The sequence below is a fragment of the Balaenoptera physalus genome, assembly GCF_965194825.1.
Source record: "Balaenoptera physalus genome assembly, chromosome: 2".
NCBI classification, from domain to species: domain Eukaryota; kingdom Metazoa; phylum Chordata; class Mammalia; order Artiodactyla; family Balaenopteridae; genus Balaenoptera; species Balaenoptera physalus.
In genome coordinates this window covers 99,432,022-99,451,663 of record NC_138883.1, presented here as the reverse complement: position 1 = coordinate 99,451,663, position 19,642 = coordinate 99,432,022, and the positions used below count along the sequence as shown (strand labels likewise).

Sequence of the window (19,642 nt, the reverse complement as noted above, 5' to 3'; positions counted from 1 at the left end):
TGAGACTGCTCTTCTACAAGCCAGGAATGTCTTTCTCAAGGACCTGGAAGCCATCCCTTTGAAATGTGATCATGAAGAAAGATAGGGCCCCTGGCTTCCAATTTCAGTGCAGGGTAGGAGCCTGACTTCCTTAGGTGCCAGTTAGCAAATAGAGCTAGCCTAATCACATAGATCAACACCCCCCCTACCCCCACCCCCGCAACATTCCTTTAGCACACTGTAGCATTTTAAAAGCCTTTCACCTTTTGTTTCAGCAAAGATGAGCTCAGTTTACACTGAAGTCTCTCCGATAATGCAGTAGCCTGAATAAAATCTGTCTTGCCACCTTTAACAAATGTCCAGCTCTGTTTCTCTTTTGTCACGGCCAAATGTCCTTGTCTCATATACAACCTTGCCTCCTACTTCACTCAGGAAATTTATATTATCAGTGGTAATCACCCCCAGCTTTCTGATTCCTGATCAACATACTTGTGCACACTAAGACACAATTTTGGCCTTCTTTCTTCTGATTTCAGAGGTGGCATCTTTCCAGTTCAAGGCTGACACATTTACATAGCAATGGCATTTACTTATCTTTCTCTCAGCTGGGGCCTAACTTTATCAAGTCCTCCCTTTTATATATTACTTCTCCTTTAAACTGGTTTATTCTTCTTCTTCGACTATCAATATACATAGGGCCTTCCATTCTGAAAAGATTTTAAACTCTCCCTGGTCCTATGGTCTCCTATTTTCATCATATTTCTTCTCTTTTTAGCCATGATTCTTCATTGAGTTATCTCCACTTTTCAACTCTCATTTTTTAATAACCACACATTTATCATTTCACTGAAAGAGAGCCTCTCAACAAATATCATGGAATTGCTCTAATTACTAAAAGCCTCCTAAATGCTGATCTCAAGGGAAAGTTTACAGGCCCTATTTATTGGGTCTCTGTGTTGCATTTATTTATTTATTTATTTTATAAATTTATTTATTTATTCATTTTTGGCTGTGTTGGGTCTTCATTGCTGTGCATAGGCTTTCTCTAGTTGCAGTGAGTGGGGGTTACTCTTCATTGCGGTGCACGGGCTTCTCATTGCAGTGGCATGCAGGCTCTAGAGCTCAGGCTCAGTAGTTGTGGCACATGGGCTTAGTTGCTCCATAGCATGTGAGATCTTCCTGGACCAGGGATCCCACCCATGTCCCCTGCACTGGCAGGCAGATTCTTAACCACTGTGCCACCAGGGAAGTCCCTGTGTTGCATTTAAATATGCAGAACATTAACACATTCATGAAATGTTTCACTTACTCCCTTGACTCTGTGAACCAATACACTTTGCCTTCATTTTCATTCTCTTTCGAGGACTCTTCTTTCTCCACATACATATAACAAATACCCTTCAAACTTCTAACCATGGTCCAATACTCATCCATTGATCCCTCTGTGAACAATATGACTAGTCTCATAGTTTTGTTACTTACTGTAAAAAATTAATTAATTAATTAAATGCAAGCAAATAAACCAAAAAAAAAAAAAAAAACTTAGAGAGAATCCACCTTAAAAGGATAATTATATTTACCAAATAACTGACCTCAATACATTGTTGAGAAATAGAAATATTAAAATGGCAACAAAAAGTTCAACTGAGAAACATCTAAAGGCCATGTGACATCAAAGTCAGAGATGGCTGATTTTTGACCATTTTAGTTATGAGCAAAATTCTAGTTATTTAGCAAGTTTTAATTTAAAATAACCTGTGTATATATGAGTATACTGATGATTCTGGTATTCAGAATTTTTTTCAGTTTCAAATGATAGAAACCCAACTGAAATTGGTTTAAGCAATAAATCAGCTCACTTAATTTTTGAAAAGTTAAGGAGCAGATGTTTCTGAGTTCAAGCTCTCAAAGCATGCCATGTCTCTTTCTCAGATCAGTTTCTCTATATGATAGGGACAGAGTAAAGGGTCAAAGTAGGTAATTAAATAGTTAACCCCACTAGGAGATTGTAAGGAAAGAAGAAAAGTATGGGAGACCCCTGTAAGTTAATGATGACTCAAGAAAGCAGGCTTGCCTAGCAACAATCCATGTAACAGAAGCATGAGACACGCCCCAAAACAATAAAACATTGGTGGCATGAGATCCACATCCTGCCAAGTGAGCTCAGTAAGTTAGTGACCCCTAGGACATGCTCTCTGCACACATAAAAAACAATAATTTATGGAAAGGTGACATTTCAAAGTGAAAGATCCTCATTGTACTGAGACCTGAAATAATTTTTCCATAGTGCCATGACACTCCTGGCTTGACCATGTAGGGACAAGAAAACTCCCCCATCTGACATAGAGGAGGAACTAAGGATGGAAGCATGGTGTCTACTCAAGAATGAGGAAGAAGGTGGTCTTTCCCCCCTCCCCCCATTTCTTCTGATTATAAAACTGTAGCCTACTAAGTTCTCGGGACATGGCACCCTTTCGCCCGCCCTCTTGTAAGCCTCACGAGCATACTATTGTAATAACTTACTTCTTATATATCACTTTGCCTCTCGCTGAATTCTTTCTGCACTGAGACATAAAGAACCGGAGCTCCTCAGAGCGCCCTGAAATGCCACCCAGCAGTTTCATATGTATCAACTTCATTTTCACGTTGAATATCCTCAACTGGTAATCAAAGTATGGTTAACTCGGGCTTATATCTTATCAGCTAAGCACCTATGCCTGAAAGAGAGTATAGTTCTTTCAATATATTCAACAGAAGTCTCAAGAAGGGTTCTCAACAGCCTGATCTGTGTCATGAATCCATCCAGGATCATTTTCTATGACCAGGGGGTCACAAGTTCTGAGTCACAATCTCAGTCAAGGTTTGAGAAAATTGTTAGCCTGGATTAAGGATAGTGGAGAATAGTTTCCTCAAAGGTAGATCAGGGTGCTGTGTTGTCAAAAAATTAACCTATAGTGATACCTGGAAAGTCTTTTTTTATCTTCTCAACAACAGAAATTATTCACATCTTATGAAGGATAAACCAACATTCAGAGGGATTAAATTCAGTCACATAGTAAAAAGCAGGATTGGACTTTAATTTCTATTTTCCACTCTAAAGTCAATATTCTTTCCACTAGTCAATGCTTCCGATTCTCCTGCTCAATGGGAATAAGAGACCCCACATTTTTCAGAGTGAAAGAAAAGCACTTTACTGAAAGCTTCAATTTATGCAAATGCAAGTATATAGTTCTCAATTCTCATGTTCTCACTTATCAGATTATTACAATGTACATCAAACTAGAAAGAGGTACTAAGACAGTCACAGAGTCAATATTTTAATGAACAGCTTTATGCCCTTACCCTGGCTTTAATATACATAAAAATCTTCCTTAAATGGTCCAGAAATTCTTCCTATCTTGATCATGCCATAGTCTACAGGTAAGAAGCAGCATCCTCTGTGCAAAGCTTAATGTCATTAACATCACCATAGCAACACTATCCCTGCAATGTAGAGATGCAAATGTTTTCCTGAAAATTAATCAGCTGCAGTGACAATCTTATTTACTATCTCTGGCAAGTAGAGCAGATCCACCTAAGACCACTAACAATCTTCTAGTGCTTGTTTCCACTAAATAAGACCATAAGATTTTATTAAGAAAATAATTTTTCCCAAACAAAAATCTGAAACCTTCTATTCCTAGAGCATCTCATGGGATGTACACATTTATCACATGTACTCTAAACTTTTTTTCAACTGCGTTCAAAATGTTATATTTCCACACATTGGTTCCCAGATAACTTTTTTTTAACTGACTCCTTGAAAGGCTATTGGTTGCTGAAAGATTTATGCTTAATAAAAATGTCTTGAGAAAGAGGATATGAAATGAGTAAGAAATAAGAAAATCCATCCAAATTATATTTTAAAGAAGTAAAAACGCATATTTTTCAGCCAAACCTATGGTTGGAGCTCTCAGGACTCATTTAAAAGGAACAAGAGTTCATTTTATTGAGAGATGTAAAAGTGTAGTGGAAAAAGCACAACTCTGGAGTGAAATAAACTGCTATTTAAATCCTAGAGATGTTAGAATGGTTTAATATATAAAATCAATAGGTATAATTTTCCAATGAAGTTTGAAGAAGAAAATGATATAACCATGTCAACAGATAAGTTAAAGCATTCAATAAAATCTAACATCTACTCCATAAAAATAAAGTCTAGAACTTACTGAAACCTGATAAAAACATAACTACGAAAACCTACACTAAACATTATAACTAATGATAATAAAAACTATTTACAATCAAGAACGAGACAAGTATGCTGGCAAATTTGCTGGTTTGAAAATAAGTCTTCCAAGAAAATAATAAATGAATGAATGAGTAAATGGCATAATGTGTGATAATTTTATGGAAAAATTATAAAACTTTAGTGAAGTATTAAAGAAGACAAATAATGGGTAAACATATTCTGCTTATAGATAGGAAGGCAATATTTACAGATATTGATCCTTCCCAAATTGATCTATAAATTTATGTAATTCTGATCAAAATCCTAACAAGAAATTTTATAGAAAATAAGCTAATTTAAAAAATTTTATAGAACAGCAAGAAACAAAAAAAAAGAAAAATATTCCAAAAACTGATGATTAAAGAAGGGGAACATTACCCAACAAAATAGCAAGATTTATTAAGCCAAATTAGAGTTGGTAGTAATTCATTCATTTAAATGTTATACATTGATTTAAAAAAAAAATAAAGCAGACCAATAGAACACAATCTAGAACTCAGAATCTGACCAACACTCATGAAGAAATGTGATCTCTAACAAAGATGGCATTGCAAATCAGTGGGGAAAGGGTAAACTATTCAGTAAATGGTGCTGGGGGAAAATTCCATCTAAAAAAGTGAATCTGGATCCCTACATCACACTATACATAAAAACCAATTCCAGTTATATTAAACATGTAAATACAAAAGTAAAACATGCTAACTTTCAGAAGAGACTGTCATCTCCCTCTCCTGCTGTCTCTGAAAGCCATCTGTGTGCTAGTTTGGTGCTGCCTGCCACCTCTTTTGTAAAACGGCAGCTAAAACTACTCCAGCATTCACCTTGGCCAATAAAAAGCCCATGTGTGGAGTCAAGACAGAGAACAAGGATCAAGTTAATTTGAAGTGGCAAGGCAGACACTGCAGTGCAGTTTGAAATTAAAATGTTTATACCACTTAGTAGACTAATGAAAACATATTGTGAACAACAGGGCTTTTCAATAAGGCAGATCAGCTCCTGATTTGGTGGGCAGCCAATCAATAAAGAAGACACCACTGCAGAGCTAGAAATGGAGAATGAAGACATCGTCAGTGTGTTCCAGCAGCAGACAGAGGGTGTCTAGTAAACTGAGAAAGTTCTTGCTACTTTTCTCTAGACCTGTGCTCCCAGGTAAGGCAATGTATTCTAAATTAAAAAACCACGATTTGGTTTCAACACACTCTGACTGCTATGGTAGGTTTTCTTTAGTCTTTTATTTTTCCCTTCTTGATTCATTTTAATTGTATATAAATAAGTAATATATGCAAACAGGTACACTGCATTTTATTTTCCAAATAGACAATGAAATGCAAAGCTGGGAATAAAAAGTGTTACTCAGCTCTTACAAATTCTGATATAACCTTTACTCCTTTAAGCTTTTATAATTAGTCCCTTGCAAATAAACCCTCTTCAAATTATCCTAATTTGAGCGAGACATCTGTTTTCTCAGTCTCTGATTCATACACCAAATCAGAATGTCTGGTGGCAAAATCTGTATGATTGTCCGCTGGTTGGTGTAATCTGTTCTGGCTGAGGTCTGGGATTCTGAATCCTCAGAGAAGAGACCAGAATTACATATAAGGCCCTAAGTGAGTTTCTAGGAATTAGGAAGAGAGGTAATGAAGTGAGTTTGGGGGAACCACAGTTCTACACATAGGAATATATTCACATAAAACCTACATGTAATCTATAGGTAACCGAATAGAAACAAACATATTATAAACACCTATTTATTCTGGCAACAAATTTCTTACTTTCTTGCATAAACTTGAAATTTTATACAAATAAACTTTGTTTGTGTATGAAGACATTTGTTAATAATAAGAAATTTATTTGTGAAGTATAAAATCTTATTGTTTATATATTTTAAAATAAAAATATGAAAACTATCCAAAAATTTTAAAAAATAAGATGCTATATTTCTCTGGTCTAAAGGTCCCTTTAACTTCAGGAGTTGAAGATGATATTAGCTCTGTGGTTGCAAGGTCAGAAGCAAGGATATCAGACCCAGGAAGTTTTAGTTCCTGAATGACTTGTGAAGTTCAAGATCCTTAAGCATGCTCATCACATCTAGGAGGATTTGTTTTGCTGTGTTATTTTTCTTTGCTGTCAGATCATTAGCAGTATTTAAATTGTATTTCTTAAGCACTCTGCTCTTCTCCAGCCTGTGTTTTTTTTAAAAATTTGTTTCTAATATAAATGACAGAAGACATTTCACAACCCAGCTCCAACTACTTTCCCAGTGTCATCTCCTGTTTATCCACCTAACATCCCTTCCCCAGGCTCTCCCTGCTCCTGGTACAGCCAAACCTCAATACTTCTATTGCAGGCCATGTCACTCATCTTTCTTACCTGTGTAGTACATCATGTTTCCTTGTCTGGAAAGCTCTCCCTCTCTTTTTCACTAAATCCTTTCCTAGCAGCTGCCCCTTGATATTTTCCTTCTACTCCTTTTCACGTGGAATTGTCCTAGGGTTCCCATATATGAAGGAACCAGAAACTCCTTCCTTCTTCTCTATATCCTGTCCTGGGCAGGTGTTGTCTGCTCTGCCCTGATATATCATATTGGCTTTTAAGTCAACATGCCACGCATGTTGTGAGAACCAACTGTACGCCAGGTACCCTGCTGAGCTCTGGCAATATTAAGATTGCCAGGGTGGCAGAGTAGAGAAGGTGGGAAACAACAGGCACCCGGCAAAGAAGCACATTACAACGGTCCATCCTGGAGGCATATGCAAAAGGCTACAAGTACACAGATGCCGTCAACAAGCAAGATGATCAAAGGCCATGCCCAGTGGGCAGGAAGGAGTTAAAGACATTTCCTGCTGGTCCCAGTCTGCAGTCTACCATTGCAAAGTCACATTCATACGGTTTCTGTTCACTTGGGAGAGAAGACAAAAAAGTATCTTAGAGCAAGTAGTGTTTTCTGGTGGATACCAATCTCCCTGCAGCCCTTTTCAGAACACACAAGAGCCCCCTCTGTGGCTACACCAAATCCCCTATGACAGAGCTCATTGCACTAGGTCTCTCTCCTTCCTAGCACGTGATATAAATGCAATTTTGAATTTTTTAAAACTTGATTGCTTGATGATTTTCTATAATGCTGAACTGAACAGCCACAAGGCCAGGTCTGTGCTTTAGTTTTCCCATCTTTGTATCTTCAGCACCTAACGCAATGTCTGCCCTGTTAAAACGCTCAGTAAACATGTCTCAAAGAAGAGCCAATAAATAATAATACTATTATCAGCTAAATAGCTACATAAATTTAGATACACTGTCTCATGTAACCCTTTCAGTAACCCTATTTTAAATATTAGGTAACTCAGCCTTTGAGAGCTGGGAAATGGCAGGTTTAATATTTAAATTCGGGTTTGTCTTGCCTTGCTGAAACCACACTCTTAGCTCTACCATCGTAGGATAAGATCCATGTCCTTAGTGAAGAAAGGGGAGATGGTCGATACAGCAAGTCTCCAGAAACAGCAGGAGCCGGAAACAACAGACAGAATGAAGGGTCATTTTTAGCAAGTCCATCTGATACCAAATACAGAAATGCTGAATTCCTGCCACCTCCTATTCTACAATGACAAATTGGAAACCACTTAAATATCCAAAATAAGAAAACTGCTATATCAATTATGACACATCTGTGTGATAGAATACTATTTAATCATTAAAAGTCATAAGAATACAGAAAATGCTCAAGATAAACCATTAGGTAGAAAAGGCATATTATAAAACATCCTGTACACTATAATTCAATTTTGTTAAAGTACATATTGCATATGTTTTAACACACACACACACACTCACATTTTAGAACAATATACACCAAAATGTCAATAGTGTTATGGGTGGTAGAATTACAGATTATTTTAATTTTCTTTCTATTTTTGATTTTTCCATATTTTCTATAATTATCACATCCTACTTTAAAATTCTTGCAAGTATAATTTATGGTAAACATATAGGTAAAATAAAAGAAACTAAGCCAAAATGTTAATAGTGATTTTTCTCTGTGTGGTAAAATAATGATTTTATTTATTTATTAATAATCTTCCTGTATTTAAAAAATTAAAGCAACAAAAGAGGTTTATAAGACTGAAACAAATTAAATTCCCCCTCAATATGCTTTGATAATACTCAAGTTGCAAATAGAAGTACTCTCTGTTCCCTCCCACTCCTTCCTATGTAATTCTGCTACCCAAATTGATGTTCTTAGCAACTTCTATAACATATGTTCACAGTTGTTTTAACTTTGGAGTTCCAGTCATTTGTCTAACATATTTATATATCTCAATAATGTGGACCCTAAAATAAACAAATTGTTTGCCTCCATAACATTTCTAACACCCTAGAGTCCCTGAGGAAGTGCTAGGTTTATTTTCACAGCCAGTTTTTGCCTTTGGCTGCCCTGGGTCCTGGCTTCATTCCCAGATTAGGTCTTGGCTCCTGCTAGGAGTCAACCTACTACTGAAAATGCAGAGACTTAGAAGCCAAAAGACTGGAAAAGAAGAGCTTGAAGAGTCAGCCAGCCTGTCAGCTAGCCAACAGGCTGTATCTGGGAGGGGGTGGGGTAGGCAGAACAGGAGCTCCCGCCAACCATCAAAGGGATTCCAGGGTGGACCCCAGAACATCTGGGACAAGCTGCAGGAAGGTCAGGGGTGGAACTGTTCCGAACCTGAATCCGGCCTATAACCTAACAACAATTCTTATTTGATTATGTTCCACAAGGGTCTTAGTTTTTACCTCCTCCGTCCATCACGCTTTCTCCTTTTTCACAGGCTTCAGTAATAACTTCTGCCATTAGCAGGTAATAAAAGTCCTTTCTGCCTTGTTAACTGCCCCAGTAGAAGATGAGTTGGCCTAGTTGCCCTAAAAGTCTGTATTCAGGGTAGCGTGTATGCCTGAGATGTTTATAAGTTCCTAATAAGATAGCAGGCTGGCCCTCAACCCTCCTAGAAACTGGAAATCAGGCCTCCTAGGAAGTCCAAGAGCTTTACTAAAATATGAGGGTTGCCTCAGTCAGCTTTCCTGTGTTCACAGATGCAGAGTATTAAGCAATAAAGAACAAGAGGAGTGTTGAGCAAACAACATATAGATGTGGGGTTCTGAGCAATAAAGAACAGAGAACCAGCCTATCCCAGGAATCAGAGACAACAGTTTCAAGTACAGCCTTCCCACAATCACCATCTCTAAGTGCAGGTGGGAGGAAAACCTCTCCCAGTGGAATCACTGGGTTAATACAAGCATTTTGTTTCAGGAAGAGTTTTTTCCCTTTCAGATGTGTCCTTCATTCTGATGTATTATTTTACTCTAAATTTAGCCTAGGCCAAACATTTAATTTTAATACTACTCCCCCTCATTTTCTGGTACATTCTATATATCTACATCTTTAAAAGTAATAAGTCCACAACGAATCCCTGTGGTATTAGAACTGCTTAGTGTCTTGACTGTGGTAGCAAATACATGAACTTACACAGCTGATAAAATGTATAGAACTTGGGCTTCCCTGGTGGCACAGTGGTTAAGAATCCACCTACCAATGCAGGGGACATGGGTTCGAGCCCTGGTCCGGGAAGATCCCACATGCGGCGGAGCAACTAACCCGTGTGCCACAACCACTGAGCCTGCGCTCTACAGCCCGCAAGCCACAACTACTGAGCCTGCAAGCCACAACTACTGAAGCCCACCCGCCTAGAGCCCATGCTCCACAATAAGAGAAGCCACCGCAACGAAGAGTAGCTCCCACTCGCCGCAACTAGAGAAAGCCCGCTTGCAGCAACAAGGACGAAACACAGCCAAAAAAAAAAAAAAAAGTACAGAACTTAATTCACACATATTACATAGCAATGATTGCAAGTAAAACTGGGGAAATCAGAGTATGATCTTAGGATTGTATATACGTCAATATCTTGGTAGCGATATTATGCTACAGTTTTGCAAAATGTTACCATTGGGAGAAACTAGGCAAAATGTACAAAAGATCCTTTTACATTATTTCTTACAACTGCATGTGAAACTGCAATCATCTCACATTACAAATAATCTTTAAAAAATAACAGTAAATCAAGCAAACAATCTGCTAAATAAAATATATTCTATCCCCCCAACCTTGAAAAATGTACGTCATAACCACCTGGAATTCCGGCTTCAAATTTCAAGTTCTCTCATTCCTTGGAGTTTCACACAGGAGTGTGGCTACCCCAGGATACCTACGGATCCCCAGAGTACCCATTCCAGGTGCACCCCTGTTCTCTTCCTACCTCACGCTCCACCTGCACTGTGCAAGATGCCTGAAATGCACATTTGTGGACAGGAACACACAAGCTCTGTTTACACCCCTCCCATCCCTCAAGCAGAGTCCCCGTGGCCACCGCAGGCAGGCTCTGAAAGCAGGCTCAGAGTCCTATGCACGTGAAATTCTGGGGTCCTACGTGTTTGGAGCTAGTCTTTGGGGTGGAGCTGGAGTGCGGCAGGCGCTAGATGGGCACATCCCCTCGGCCCTGCTAACTCTTCACATCTTGCCAAGCAGCATAGTCAGAAAGGGCCGGGAGCTGTGTCCAGGGCACCGGCCTCTCCCGTCAAAGACTACGGTGGTGTCAATCATTACTACCATTTTATAAATAAGAAAATTGCGACTTACAGAAATTATGCCTCTCGCAGCTGATAACTGGTAGCAGCAGGTTTCCCGCTAGATCTGTCGGAGTCCAGAGACCTGTTGAAATCTGAGTGTAAGTCCATTTTACCCTCTTAAAGGAGTCGACGAAGGACCTTCCTATCCCCTCACAGCTATTGTAGTCATGAGCCAGATATATAAGTTGCCTTTCTCAGGACTCGTGCAATTCATTTAATGGAACAGATTATCATTGAAATTGAATTCAGCTGGCATTCATTGAGACCCTACACCAGTCCTTCAGAGGCTGCTCATTATTTGCAGGGCCAGCTCATTAATCTTGATTAATTCAGGTGCCAAGGCTGCAACGTAAAAAATAGATGCTAAACTGAAATAAATGTTATGCAGTCACCAATATAAAGAGTAATACTTTAGCAGGCATTTGTAAGACACTTCTAAGCATCTTCCTCTATTTTTTCATCACTTCCGGAAATTCATCTCCAGTTCTTAAAGAATAGATGAATTAAATAGGATGATACACAAAGCATGCCCTCCCTTGCCCAGGCAGGGAAATGGAAAAGGGACAAAGATAAAGGTAGCCGTGGAAAGAAACAGAAGTGGAGGAGAATAACAGAAACCTTAAGAGTTTTAAATGCCTTCTAATTTGTCAACTATAGCCATTCCAGGACCTCTCACTTCTAAACTTTAAAAAATGTCAGATACGCTTGCTGCTTCCCGTCGGAACGTCCCAGTCTGTTCCTTCAGGTGTCCTCAATATTTCCTACTGATAAGGTGGTGTTCACATTGTGGGACTGACTTCACCCCACACCAAACTGAGTGAGCTGAGTGGTCCATCCTATCAACTGGAGAAAGACAAATTCTTCAAGCTCAGAGGTAAAATAACTGAGATCCCCAGAAACAAGAAGGGAAACTCCCTGCCACAGAGCACCATGTGTGACTGAGGAAGACCCTGAGGAGCCTTCCTGGGACAGACCACCCCCGCCACAGCTCCCCATGGCCTCCACCTGCCTCTTGTTTGCAGAGAAACTTTAGCCTCCTAAGCCTTCCCTGAGTTCCAAAGAATAAATTTAATCAGGCAAGGGAGAAAATGCAGCAACAAAGGAAAACAGTCAAGCAAGACAAAATAATAATAGTTTAGCCATTAAACAAAGTCAAGGACTTTGAGTTCCTCCTCAAGGGCTTCAGATAATATTCTGAGTCATATCCTTTGAGCTGTTTTGCAGATACTAAAACCCCACCAGATGGAAGAAGTTAACTGTATGCTGACCATAAGCACGTAGACCCAGACCGGTTGGAACCAGAAGATTGATGATGTTGACACCCGATTACCTCACCACCAACCAATCAGAAGAGTGTGCATGAGCTGATCACATACCCGTAACAGTCTCCCTCACCCTGTCTTTAAAAACTTTTCCCTGAAAACTATAGGGAATTTCAGGTCTGTTGAGCAGTAGCCACTCAGAATCCTTGTCTGGTGCCTTACAATAAACATTGCACTTTCCTTCACCACAATCCAGTGTCAGTAGATAGGCTTTACTGAGCATGGGCAAGGGGACCCAAGTTTGATTCAGTGACATATGGACATTTATCATGTAGCTCTTCTAATTGTCATTTGTGGAGATGAGGCTGTAAGAGGAAAACATGTGGACTTTAGGGCATGAATTGCAGCTCCTTTTCTGGCAGCCTCGAGGCGTTTTTTGTTGTTGTTGTTGTTGTTTTCTGAATTCTCTCTGCATTCCATTTACATGAGGCTATGGAGTCAGAATCTCCAGGTAAGAAAAGTGTTACTTTAGTAAGGTAGAATCATACACATTTAGGAGATTATTCTCAGAATAACTTAATTGAGTTGGCAGAATCCAGGAATGTTAAATTATTTGAAAGATGTGAAGAGAGGTCACCTGCCATGTTTTTCCAGGTATAAAATAGGCTGGAATGAAATCGGTCAATGACAGGAGCTGGATCACAAAAGATTAAATAAGTAGAGAGGGGAGTGGTACAATGTCAAGGAAGAGATCAGAGCAAAGGTCAGGAAGCAGAAATGTGGGTGATACCTAACAGTGAGGCAGAGAGGAGTCTTCCGGACTGGATGGGTGACTGCTAGAGCCAACAGTGCCTCCTGTCTCCACACCTGCCTGCTACCTGCTACTCTCAACAGAGCCACCAAGCTCCCTCAAAGGGCTTCTTCCTACCTACTTGAAAGGGTTACCAAGTCCAAGCTTGCTCTGCTCGCCCGCAGGACAGGCCAATAAATCGGAGACGAGGTGCTGAGGCAAGGAATATGACTTTATTCAGAAAGACGGCAGACCCTGAGGATGTCAGACTAATGTCTCAAAAAAAAAAACCATCTTATGGGGGTCTGGATGTCAGCTTCTTTCTAGAACAGAGAGGGGGAGGAAGGGAGGAAGTAAAGTAAAAAGGCCATAAGATGTGCAAATGTTTGCAGGAATGGCCAGCCTCGAGGAGGGGATGTGTTCATTTCTTCCTTCTTGCAGCCAGGCACAGGTGGACAGGGTCAGGATGTTTCCCTGAACAAAGGCACTTTGGTTTAACATTCAGGCAGAAGGGCAGGGCTTCCTGAGGCAGGCCATTGTGTATAGACAGTATCCTTTTGGTGAACAAAAGCAACGGGAAGCAAAGTAAAAGAAACAGATACAACGTGTAGTCAGATCTGGCTCTTCCCTGTTACAATTCCCCACTGTCAATGTCCGTTCCACAATCTTGTGGAAAAAGGGGTGATGACTGTTCTAATTGCTTTGTCAGATGGATCTTTCTGGGAGTGTCCGTCATTGGTACCAGTGTTCCAAATGTTGTGTCTTTTGTTCCTCTCTGGAAAGTGTCTCCTTTACACCTCTAGACTGCAAAAAATATTCACAACCTAAAAGTTGAGAGTTATGATTTATTTGGTGGGAATTTTGAGGGCTTCAAGCCCGGGAGACAGCATCTCAAGTTAAGGAATTTAGTGCTTTTCTATGTATGGGAAGATGCAAGAGTCTGGGCTCACTGAAATCATTCCCTTGATATGCACCTCAGCTATCTGGGGCCTGTATCCTGTATTTTCATATCCTGAGTTTCCTCAGGGCTCACCGGCTCACGCTGGAGGGCTGCAATCGCTAATGACTGACGTGGCAGGAAATATTCCATTTCTCAGATCCTCTCCTCTTGGTCAGGAATTTGACCAATATTTGGGAGACATTTCATGATCAACTTTTGTCCCACGGTGCTGGGAGGCTTATCCCAGATCAGACGAAAATTCTTGATATGCCACTCTAGGTGCTAGTTTTCGGATTAGGCCCTACTGATAATTAAAGATTCTCTGGATCCTCTATCTAATTATGATCCAGGAGACATTTTCCCTTGTTGCTTCTTCCCATACCTAGAATCACACTATTACAATTATTTTATGTTATAAATGTGATTTCCTGAAGATGTTTAGCCGTAGAAGTTTTGTTGGAGGCCTGGTTACACATTAGGTACTATAAGAGACAACATCTTATAAAATAGACGGGATATATGTAATGTAGCTAGTAACATTGACAAAGACATAATACAGCAGGGAGACACAAAGCACAAACAATTTGGAAACAAAGAACAAATTAAAACAATGATTAGTATAACTAGTTATAATCCAGTTGCAATAACAAGCGACCGATTTAACTGATCGGTCTGATTTAATGAGCCATCCGCAGTTTTACTGTACTGGTGGTGCATACTTAGACATGCATGGCCTAATCTTCCAGACAAGCATATGCTACTGGCAGGATCAACTAGGAAGAGAGAAAAAAATAAATGTTTCAATTCTGCTTACAAAGGTATAATTTACCAAATTACTGTAAGTCAGAATTAGTTTAAGGGGAAGGTTTTCCTTACACCTGGAAAACACAGATTTAAACCAGTCATTTTTCAGATAGAAACCATAAAAATTATAACCATATTCACCAGTTCACTTAGTCCTATGTAACTAATCCTTTTTGTTAATAGCTTTATGAAGCCATCAGTTTTCCCATTAGAATTTTTCAATTTCTTACCCACTTCAGCATTATTAAGTTTCTAAAAGCCAGAAACTTGTATTTATCCAAAGGTCCTTTCTATAAATCTTCTTGAAGAGGAAGCATTTTTGCAAAGGCATCAGAGTGAAACCATAACTGTCTATAATGACAAAAGACTTAAGAAGGCACGTTTAAATCTGATTACAATGCAATTAACAAAGTAACTTGGTTACTGCTATGACATACAACACTTTCAGATAATAACTAGAATTATGACTGATAACATTTTACCAGGACATACCAAATTTTTAGGAACTCTATATACTCTCTAGAATACCTGTATCATTTGCCATACAATATAACCTAAGAAGATTAATTATGTATTTGACGACACTTCCCGTGTAATTCAACATACCAAGTGAACCTAATTAGTTAATTACTATCTTACTTTAGAGTGTTTTAGGGCCCCTTTGAAGCATCCCAAAGTTAGCTAGAGTTCAAAGGAACTTCATTATAATTTGATTTGGGAAGTTTTGTCAAAAAAAAATATCAGAAGGGTTTAAAAAACTTAGATAGGATAACAGGTCACTGTGAAACAATAGCTATTCACTGAGCCAAAGTAACAATAAAAGATTTCAAAGTCAAATACAGAACAGATCACTTAAAAGGTAAAGAAACTTAAAGTCTGTTATCAAAGGCAGTTCAACATCTTAAGAAACCTTGTCTTCCTAACAGAGAGAAAAGCCAAATTCAAGTTTGTACCAGCTTACTTTTAAAGTTCATTTACTCAATTAAACTTATTTTAAACTTAGTCAATCCTGACCACGTACAAAACTCTTTTCTCAGGGTCCACTTTCCAAAGAACCTTCCATCACTTAACCTATTTAACACAATTCTAACTTTCAAGTTGTCGATTATCTGGAGAGACTAATTTTAGATAGACATTCCTAAAATATAATTATCTTTAAAATTTACCTAAAGCTCTTATCTCATTTGCATTCTCTTTCCTTAAAAGTTTCTTCACATCAAGTTACTTTCCTTGCTGACAAATTTGCAACAGATATAACAAGATTTTATTTAGCTTATATTAAACCTAGGCACAATAGAAGTATTATACTTAATGTTGATGATTTTAAAGACATGTCTATATTAATTAGATCAACAAACAAACATTAATATCAGGTATTAATTTAATACTGAATATTTCCCAGTTCACGTGAACCAGAAACTCATTTAGCTCAATTTCTCTTGTATTTAGAATGGCTTGGTTTGTAAGCGCTTACTTTTCTTTAGGCCAATTAAACAGAGCTCATCCACAAATTAATCTCAGCAATGTTATCCAAAGACAAAGACACATACAAGGACACAAACAAACAGAGGGACATCATAGTTCTCATTTCAAAATTTCAGCCCTAAGTCAGGTACAGCAATGTAAAACCCATCAGTTTACAAAAAGAGGTGGGATTAAAATTAGGTTTCTGGCAGATATAACAAATCAAGCTCACGTGTCTAGATGACTGAAGTTTTTACAGAAAAGACACTTCTTTTTTTATTTATCCTTGACAAGTCAATTTCTAAACTATTTACCCTCTTTTCAAAGTTTGCATTTTAAAAAGATGGCAGAGATGAGGGTTCCTGGGAAGACCATCTCACCTCAAAGATACAGGCGAGTTTTTCCTAGGATGATTTTGTTTCCCCTTTTTTTAATATTTACAAGCCTCTTAAGATAAGTAGGGAAGGTTTCGGGAGTGGTATCCATTAGAAAGTCAATCAACTTCTTCCCCACTGTCAAAGTTGCCCAGGGCTCCTATGGGGAAATTAGAATCAGACGCCTCAAGTCTAAGGGAGTCCCCTGGCCTCTTACAGGATGTTGGCACAAGGGAAATTGCCCTGCTGCAGAAGTGGCTCCCGGTCCAAATTTGGTACCCTGTTGGGTCTTAGATGGTGATAGTAAACCAGGCTCCTGTGCTCTGGGGGTAAACATAGAAACTTCTATTTGATCCCCATGGGTAGGGGAAACAGGGGGCGGTGAATATGATGGCGGCATGGGGAGGGGGGCAGTTGGAACAACTGCTTGTGCAGCCTGCTCTTTTGCAAAACACTTCTAACTGCAAGATCCTATAATAATTGAGCGAGCCATTCAGGGGCTATCGCTCTTCTGATCCTATGTATTGGGTCCACACCCTATTAAAATAGTATATCATGTCTTTCTTAGTCAAAGGCTCACGGCTATGTTTTGCCCATTTATCTAATATACGCCCCAAAGGGCTCTCCTTCGGGATAGATGGAGTATTTCCCATTTTCGTAAGTTTGATAACACCAAAACACAAAAAGGAGCAAACAAATTCCAACACAAAATGCCCAAACAAATTCTAGCATCGATGCACACAAAACCAAAACAAGACCAAGACCAAAACCAACAAACTGGTTCCCGAATCAGGTAGACTTACCCTACAAAATCAATGAACTAGCTGCCAACGAACCGGTTCCAAATCAGGTAGAGTCCAACAACAATTCCCCCTCCAACAGGGCACTCCAATCAAACAAATTGGCTTATCCTGTAAAGGAAAAGCCCAAATTGAGAGGGGAATATGTTCCCAGTATGCACGCCGACTTACCCTACAAAGTCTGTTGACTCGCAACACAAAAGGATACACAAAACCAAGGCCGAAACCAACGAACCTGTTCCCAAATAGGGTAGACTTACACTACAAAATCGAGTCCATCGACTCGCAGAAGTTGGTCGGTTCCTTGCTTCAACTGCCAAGCGCTGGGGTAGCTGGTGCCGCTTCAGGGAATTTTGAAGGGAAGATCCTCAGGACAAGTGGTCCTGGCAGCTGCTAAGGCCTTGCTGCAATGTTCCCTGAGAGGGGCCAGCTAGCCACGAGCAGCAAGGCTCCTTGCTGGCTAAGCCAGATTTGTTACCAAGTCCAAGCTTGTTCTGCTCACCGCACGATAGGCCAATAAATCGGAGACGAGGGGCTGAGGCAAGGAATATGACCTTATTCAGAAAGCCAGCGGACCGAGAAGATGGCAGACTAGTGTTTCCAAAAAATCCATCTTATCAGGGTTTGGATGCCAGTTTCTACTATAGAACAGAGAGGGGGAGGAGGTGAGGAAGTAAAGTAAAATGGCCATAAGATTTGCAAATGTTCCCTGGAATGGCCAGCCTCGAGGAGGGGATGTGTTCATTTCTTCCTTCTTGCAGCCAGGCACAGGTGGACAGGGTCAGGATGTTTCCCTGAACAAAGGCACTTTGGTTTAACATTTCAGGCAGAGGGGCAGGGTTCCCTGAGGCAGGCCATTGTGTATAGACAGTATCCTTTTGGTGAACAAAAGCAACGGGAAGCAAAGTAAAAGAAATAGATCCTGGGCTTCCCTGGTGGCGCAGTGGTTGAGAGTCTGCCTGCCAATGCAGGGGACACGGGTTCGAGCCCTGGTCTAGGAAGATCCCACACGCCGCGGAGCAACTAGGCCCGTGAGCCACAACTACTGAGCCTGGGCGTCTGGAGCCTGTGCTCCGCAACAAGAGAGGCCGCGACAGTGAGAGGCCCACGCACCGCGATGAAGAGTGGCCCCCGCTTGCCACAACTAGAGAAAGCCCTCGCACAGAAACGAAGACCAAACACAGCCAAAAATAAATAAATAAAATTTTTTAAAAATGCATTTTCCTTAAAAAAAAAAAAAAGAAATAGATCCAACATGCAGTCAGATTTGGCTCTTCCCTGTTACAAAAGGAAACTCAAAGATATCATGCCCTACAGCCTTGTATGATCTGAAGTCTGGCTCTCTCTTCAATTACATTTCCCACCATTTTTTCCTTAGTTTATTCCACTCATCCACTTTGGTCTGCTTGCTGTTCCACAAATACTTCAAGCATGCTGCCACTTCAAGAACTCTGCACTCACTCTACCCCCTGCCTGGAATGCCCTTTCCCTAAATAGGTACACAACTCCCTCCCTCAGTTATTCAAGTCCCTATTCAAATACCCACCTTGTCCAAAAAAACGTCCTTAACCACTCTATCCTAAATGGCACATATATTCATCTAAATTGCTCTCTCTCCTCCTACCCTTATTATTTCTCCTCAGTAAGGGTTACTAATGACACCATGTTATTCTGTTTGTTTATTGTCTGAGCCCCATACTGGCTTTAAAATCTACGAAAGCAGGGACTATTTAGGTTGCCTGTGTACCCACAATGCCTACAACACACCCACGAAACCCAATAGCATGTGGTATGTTGAAGCCCTTCATATGTTGATGTCTTAACCTCAATTTAATTATATCTGGAGATATGGTCTTTAGGAGATAATGAAGGTTAAATGAGACCATAAAGGTGGAGCCCTAATCCAATAGGAATGTGGTCTTATAAGAAGAGAAAGATCTCTCTTTCTCTGTCTCGCTCCCTTCCCCTCTCCCTCGCCCCTTCTCCCCCCTCTCCCCTTCTCTTTCCCTCGCTCTCCCTATCCCTCTCTCCCTCTCTCCCCTGCTCCTCACCCTCAGTCCTTACCCTCCTCCCTCTTCCCTTCTCTCCATTCCCCCTCTTCTTTTTACCTTGTGAAGACACAGCAAGGTGGCCATTTTCCAGCCAGGAAGAGAGCTCTCACCAGAAACTGAATTGGCCAGCACCTTGATCTTGGATTTCCCAGCCACCAAAACTGTAAGAAATAAATGTCTGTTGCTTAAGCCACCCAGCCTGTAGTATTTTGTTACAGCAATGACCAAGATAGTAGCCTCCTGATATTTCTGTTCCA

The 19,642-nt window shown here is 40.0% G+C and overlaps 1 protein-coding gene across 1 annotated transcript in view; it reads right to left on the bottom strand.

Moving 5' to 3' along the window:
* The window catches only part of UNC13C (unc-13 homolog C), a 774,694-nt gene extending 756,544 nt beyond the window's left edge, over positions 1-18,150 (bottom strand). Inside the window, exon 1 of the mRNA XM_082444694.1 lies at positions 10,911-18,150. The gene's annotated coding sequence lies outside the window, so the exon portion shown is untranslated. The remainder of the gene's footprint in view (positions 1-10,910) is intronic.
* Positions 18,151-19,642: the final 1,492 nt, after the last annotated feature.